The sequence below is a fragment of the Balaenoptera borealis genome (assembly GCF_965194805.1).
Source record: "Balaenoptera borealis genome assembly, chromosome: 13".
In the NCBI taxonomy this organism is placed as follows: Eukaryota; Metazoa; Chordata; class Mammalia; order Artiodactyla; family Balaenopteridae; genus Balaenoptera; species Balaenoptera borealis.
This window is the reverse complement of record NC_138870.1, coordinates 16,325,395-16,331,790: the sequence shown is the minus strand read 5'-3', so window position 1 is coordinate 16,331,790 and position 6,396 is coordinate 16,325,395. Positions and strand designations below refer to the sequence as shown.

Genomic DNA, 6,396 nt, shown 5'->3' with positions numbered 1-6,396 from the left:
TCTATCCTTTCATTAATATGATATTGTCTCAATTACTGTCACATCAGGGAAATTATCAACGTCTTGTAGAGTAAGTTCTCGCACCATGAACTTCTTCAAGGGTACCTTCACTATTCTTAGTCCATTGCCTTTCCATTGATTTCCATTTTGGAATCAGGCTAGTCCACTGCATTTTAATATATTTTCTAGAATCAGCTTTCGAATTCCATAACAACAACAACAACAAAACAAACACACACACATAAACATCAACATACACTTAATATGATACATACATAAACCAAATTTAAAAACTGATTGGGGTTTTACTCTGATAGCCCTGAATCTATAGAATAGCTTGAAGAAAATTGACATCGTTATATTAGCGAATCTTTATACTCATTGACATGGTATGTCTCTCCATTTAATTTGGTCTTCTTTAATGTCTCATGGTAATGTTTTACAGATTTCTGCAGTTTTTTTGTTTGTTTGTTTATTTGTTTTTGCTTTTCCAACTGTACTTAGAAAAACAAATCCAGGTCCCAGTGCCCCCATGCCCTCCCCAACCCCAGCCATAATTTAAATAACTTACAGACAGAGTTGGGGCCAGGGTGTGTGGGGGGGAGGGAGGGACAGAGAGGGAGGAGGAGCTTGCTTCTTGGTTATGGGACCCTCGGCCCCTCCCGGGCCCCCAGGGGCCATGGGGTCAGCAGTGGAAGCCTCAGCCTGCCTGCGCCCTGAGGGATCTCTGTGAGCTGCACTCCTCCTCCTAATTCTCCAAGAGCAGGGGGCCAGCCTCCTGGCCGAGGGTGGACTCCGGGTCAGGGTGGATGGGCAGGCCCTCGATGGTCAGCAGCACATGCCAGATGCCCAGCTGGTGTCCAGTCCCTCTTGAGCATGTTGACGCAGCTCTCACTGTTGGCGTCCACCTTCGGATGGAAGATCTTGGTCAGTGAGTATCCTTGGGTGGGGAGGCAGGACGGTCCTTCCCCAACAGGAGTTTCATATGGAATAGGCCTCTGGTGCCTGGGGTCCCCTCAGGGCTCTCGATGGTGACTTGCAGGTCGGTGAGGTCCTCCTCATTGGAAAAGACCTTGATGCCATCAGGTGGGTCAGCTGTCAGCATCATCACCTCCGGTATACCAGATGGATGATGGGGGAGGGGGGCAGGTTCCCCACCTTGGAGTTCATGACTGCCACTGGCAAGGGGAGGGTCCCCCGGCCCCCTTCCTGAGCTGGGGGGCGGTCCCCAACTGCTGCCACTGCGGCCCCAGGGGCCCCAGCTCCCCTCCCCCCTGCCTCAGCCCCCATGCACTGTGCCTGCAGCTCCACCCACCCTGGGTGCTGGTCTTTTTTTTTTTTTTTAATTTTTTTTCCATTTCAAAAGAAATTTATTTATGATTTTTTAATTACACATAGAGGCTTTGGTCATCTGGACCAAAAAATTATTTTTTAAAAAAGGTTTTCTAGGTCTTTGTTTTTCAAGGCAAATGACCACTTATTAGATGTTTGATTTTGTCCTCAAATCCCAGTCAGGTCTACTACCCTGATGAACTAGAAAGGACTTTGTGGGCCCTCATGATGCCTTCTCTGTTCTCCAGCCTCTCAAGGCTCTTTGTAGATTGTCTCTTTGATGCGATACTCTGAAACCCCTGTAATCTGGGGGGGTATTTGTTGGTCAAGTGTACTCCCATCATTCCCTATTCCAGCTTCCTTGTCATTCAGGGTCACCTGTCAGGTTGCACAATATACACAAGACAGTCTGCCACAAAACACAGCTCTCCTCTTTTGCCTCACAGAGGAATTAAAGTTCCAAAATATATGCAGACCCATCTTCCATTTCCAACTGTCCTCTAGTTCTTCCCAGTCTTTCCAAAGCAGTCTCACCCCTACATTCTTTTTTAAAAAAAAAATATTTATTTACTTATTTGGCTGCACTGGGTCTTAGTCACAGCGTGCAGGCTCTTCACTTCAGTGCACGGGCTTCTTCTCTTTAGTTGTGGCACACTGGCTCCAGAGCTCTCAGGTTTAGTAGTTGTGGCAGATGGGCTCTCTAGTTGTGGCCTGTGGGCTCTAGAGCATGCAGGCTTAGCTGCCCCGAGGCATGTGGGATCTTAGTTCCCCACCCAGGGACCACACCCATGTCCCATGCATTGGAAGGGGGATTCTTAACCACTGGACCACCAGGGAAGTCTCTCATCCCTACATTCTTGATCAGCTACATCCAAGTGGTGCCTTCTACTGCACCTCTAAAGTGGGGAGATTCTGACCCCAAGTCTTCAAATGTTCCAAGGTTCCAGAAAACCATGCTGTCACATGGGTAACAGCAAATGTTGGGCCTTGCCCAACATTTAAAAAACACAGCAAAGGAACAAAATAAATCTGACCACTAAAACAACTTTTGATTTAGCCCCATATCTCTTATTTGAGTATTTCTCAAACAAAAGTTGTTTTTCAAGAACCAAATATATTTGACAATCTAAACCTCTATGGAGGTCACCAACCACTGACCCTAAGGGAGATTGTTACATGGGGGTAAAAAACATACAAAACAAAACAGAGAAAATGACAAGCTGTTTTGGTTTCCTCGAGGTGTCGACCCATTCTTATCAGTTGACCAGAGTCCATTAGCAGTGAACTGGAGACCCTCCTTCAGGACAGTTCACTTTTCTCCATCCGCCAGACCAGCTCGACCAACATCTCTGCCACCTTTTTGATCTCCTGGGCCTTCTCGCACAACTGTGATACTCTGTTGGCAGTCTCCCCACTGGGACGCCCATTCAAGGCGCTGTCCTCCGAGGCCTCCACCTGTGTTTTTATCTGGATGAGCAGATGGTCCATCTCCCACAACTTGCTCCTGGTCCTCAGACACGTGCTCCCGGCTTTTCGGGTGAGCTCCGTGATGTCCTCCAGCAGCTGGTTGATACCCGGGAGCAGGAATTGCTCCAAATCCATCTCCGGCTCCAGCACGTCCACCTCCTCCGGTGCTTCCACCTCGTCCAGGTCCAAGGGCCACATTTTTCCTGCCACTGCTTCAGACCCACAGTCCCCTGGAGACGGCTGATCAACAGTTACTGCTCCAGTCGAAGTGACCCACACTCCTGGTCAATAGTATTCCGGAATTATCTTCTAAAAATTTCTCTTTACGCCTCTCACTTCCCAACTGCTCTGGGAAGAAACGCCTCGCACGCAAACAGCAGAGCCCTCAATTCGCGGGTCTTTGCTGCCCTTTCATGACACTGCTGGTCCTGTGTATCTTGTGTTAGATTTGATATTTGGTAGTTGGATGTTTTCAGTTTTGTTATAAATGGTATCATTTTAAAATCTTATTTTCTAGCTGTTTATTGCTGATATAAAGAAATGCGTTTGTGTGTATCTGAAGCTTCTAGAAGATAATAGGAGACATGACTTCATAAGCTGGGATAGGAAAAGAAATGCTTTTGTGTATTTTAAATAGCAACTGTGTTGAACTCTCTTGTTAATGCTAAATACCTGTAATTCTTTTGGAATTTCTTTCTTCCCCCCCCAGCTTTACTGAGATATAATTGACATATAACATTGTGTAAATTTAAGGTGTACAAATGTGATGATTTTCTATATATATATAATATATAAATATATACAAAATATATAAATATATATATAAATGACTAGCACAATAAGGTTAGTTAACATATCCATTACCTCACATAGTTACAATCTTTGTGTTGTGTTGAGAACTCTTAAGATCTACTCTCTTAGCTGCTCTCAAATATGCAGTACAGTCTTATTAACTGAAGTGACCATGTAGATTATAATCTCAGAATTTATTCATCTTATAAATGACCACCTTTATTCATCCCTCACCCTACCCCTTGGCAACCACCAATCTATTATGTTTCTATGAATTTGGCTTTTCTAGATTCCATATGTAAGTGAGATCATACAGTATTTGTCTTTCTCTGCCTGACTTATTTTACTAAGCATAATGCCCTCAGGGTTCATACATATTGTTGCAAGTGGCAGGATTTTCTTCTTTTTTATGACCGAATTATATATATATATCATGTTTTTAAATTTATTCATCCTTTCATGGACACTTAGGTTGTTTCCATGTCTTGGCTATTGCAAATAATGCTTTAATGAAATAGGGGGTGAAGATATCTCTTTATTTATTTACTTATTTTAAAATTATTTGAATTATTTATTTAATTGAATTATAATTAACATACAATATTATATTAGTTTCAGGTAAAATAGATAATTAATAAGAACCTACTGTATAGCACAGGGAGCTCAATACTCTGCAGATATTTCTTTGAGACAGTGATTTAATTTCCTTCAGATATATACTCAGAAGTGGAATTTGCTAGATCATATGGTAGTTCTATTTGTGTGTGTGTGTGTGTGTGTGTATGTGTGTGATGTTTATGTGTGTGGAACCTCCATACTGTTTTCCACAGTGGCTGTACCATTTTACATTCCTTCTTCAGAATTTCTATGAACATACACACACATATCATCTGTGAATAATGAAAGTGTTATTTCTTCCTCTCCAATCTCTTCCTCCTTCTCCAATTTTCTTTCTCTCTTTTTCCTTCTCTCTCTCTCTCTTTTTTGTGTAATAGCTATGCTCCCTTTCTGCACTGTCTGGAACTTTCAGTTCATTGTTAAATGGGAGTGGTGATAGCAGACATACTTGTCTTGTTCCAGGTAGGAAAGCTTTCACCATTTCATCACTAAGCTTAATGCTTGCTGTGTATGTATATCTTGTTGATACTGTTTTTGAAATAAGGAAATTACCTTCTCTTCCTAGTTTGCTAAGAATCTTTATTATAAATAGTGAATTTTATCACAATATTTTCTCCATTTATTAAGATAGTCATATGATTTTTCTCTTATTTCATTAATGTGATAAATTATATTGCTTGATTTTTAACTGTTCAGTCAATTTTGTATTCCTGAAATAAACCCAAATTTTTATATTTTGCTAAATTTTATTTGTTAATATTTATTTGGATTTTTTTCAATCTGTTCTGGGTGACATTGGCTTGGAATTTTTCTTTCTCAGGATGTTTTTGTCATGTTTTGATATCAAGGTTATTAAGCTCCCTCAAAAATGATGGGAAATAGTCCCTCATTTACTGTTCTCTAGAAAAGTCTGTTTAAGTGTTTGGTAGAATTCACCAGCAAAGCCATCTGGACCTGTTGTTATTCTCTGTGGAAAGGAATTAAATTAACAATCTAGTTTCTTTGATAGTTGTAAAACAACTTAGGCTTTCTACTCTTCTGTTGGTTTGGTAACTTGTGTTTTTGTCCATGTCATCTGAATTTTTAAGTTTATTGGCATGAAGTTTTTCATAATATCCTTTTATGATCATTTTAATGATGATCTATAGCAGGAGTCAGCAAATGAAAACTCTCTGGCCAAATCTGACCCATGGCCTGTTTTTGTTTGGCTCAGCGAGCTAAGAATAATTTTTACATTTTTAAATGTTGTTAAAAACAAAATGAAACAAAACAACAGAACAAAACAAAACAACAAGCATACACACAAGAATATGTGAGAGAGACCTTAAGCCCTGTTCTTATCTTTATATTCCCTTCATTTTATTTATTTTTAAAAATTTTATTGAAGTATAGTTGATTTACTATGTTGTGTTAATTTCTGCTGTACAGCAAAGTGATTCAGTTATACATACATATTCTTTTTCATATTTGTTTTCATTATGGTTTATCACAGGATACTAAATATATTTCCCTGTGCTATACAATAGGAGCTTGTTGTTTATCCATTCTGTATATAATAATTTGCATCTGCTAATCCCATATTCCCAATCCTTCCCTTCCCTATCCCCCTCACCCTTGGCGACCACAAGTCTGATCTCTATATCTGTGAGTCTGTTTCTGTTTCGTAGATATGTTCATTTGTGTTGTATTTTAGATTCCATGTGTAAGTGATATCATCTGGTATTTGTCTTTCTCTTTCTGACTTACTTTGCTTCATATGATAATGTCTAAGTCCATCCATGTTTCTGTAAATAGCATTATTTCATTCTTTTCTATGGCTGAGTAATACATATACACACACACACACACACCCCATATCTTCATTATCCATTCATCTGGATAATATCCATTGATGGACACTTAGGTTGTTTCCATGTCTTGGCTATTGTAAATAGTGCTGCTACAGACATAGGGTGCATGTATCTTTTCGAATTATAGTTTTGTTTGGATATATACCCAGGACTGGGATTGCTGGATCATATGGCAACTCTATTTTTAGTTTTCTGAGGAACCTCCATACTGTTTTTCATAGGGGCTGCATCAATTTTTATTCCCACCAACAGTGTAGGAGGGTTTCCTTTTCTCCACATCCCCTCCAGCTTTTGTTATTTGTAGACGTTTTACTGATGGCCATTCTGACTGGTGTGA

General features: G+C 40.3%; 1 pseudogene across 1 annotated transcript; it reads right to left on the bottom strand.

The window, feature by feature from the left end:
* Positions 1-850: 850 nt before the first annotated feature.
* On the bottom strand, positions 851-4,551 carry LOC309609901 (MORF4 family-associated protein 1-like 1 pseudogene; annotated as a pseudogene). Its single transcript has one exon. The product of its transcript is annotated as an MORF4 family-associated protein 1-like 1 pseudogene (transcript).
* Positions 4,552-6,396: the final 1,845 nt, after the last annotated feature.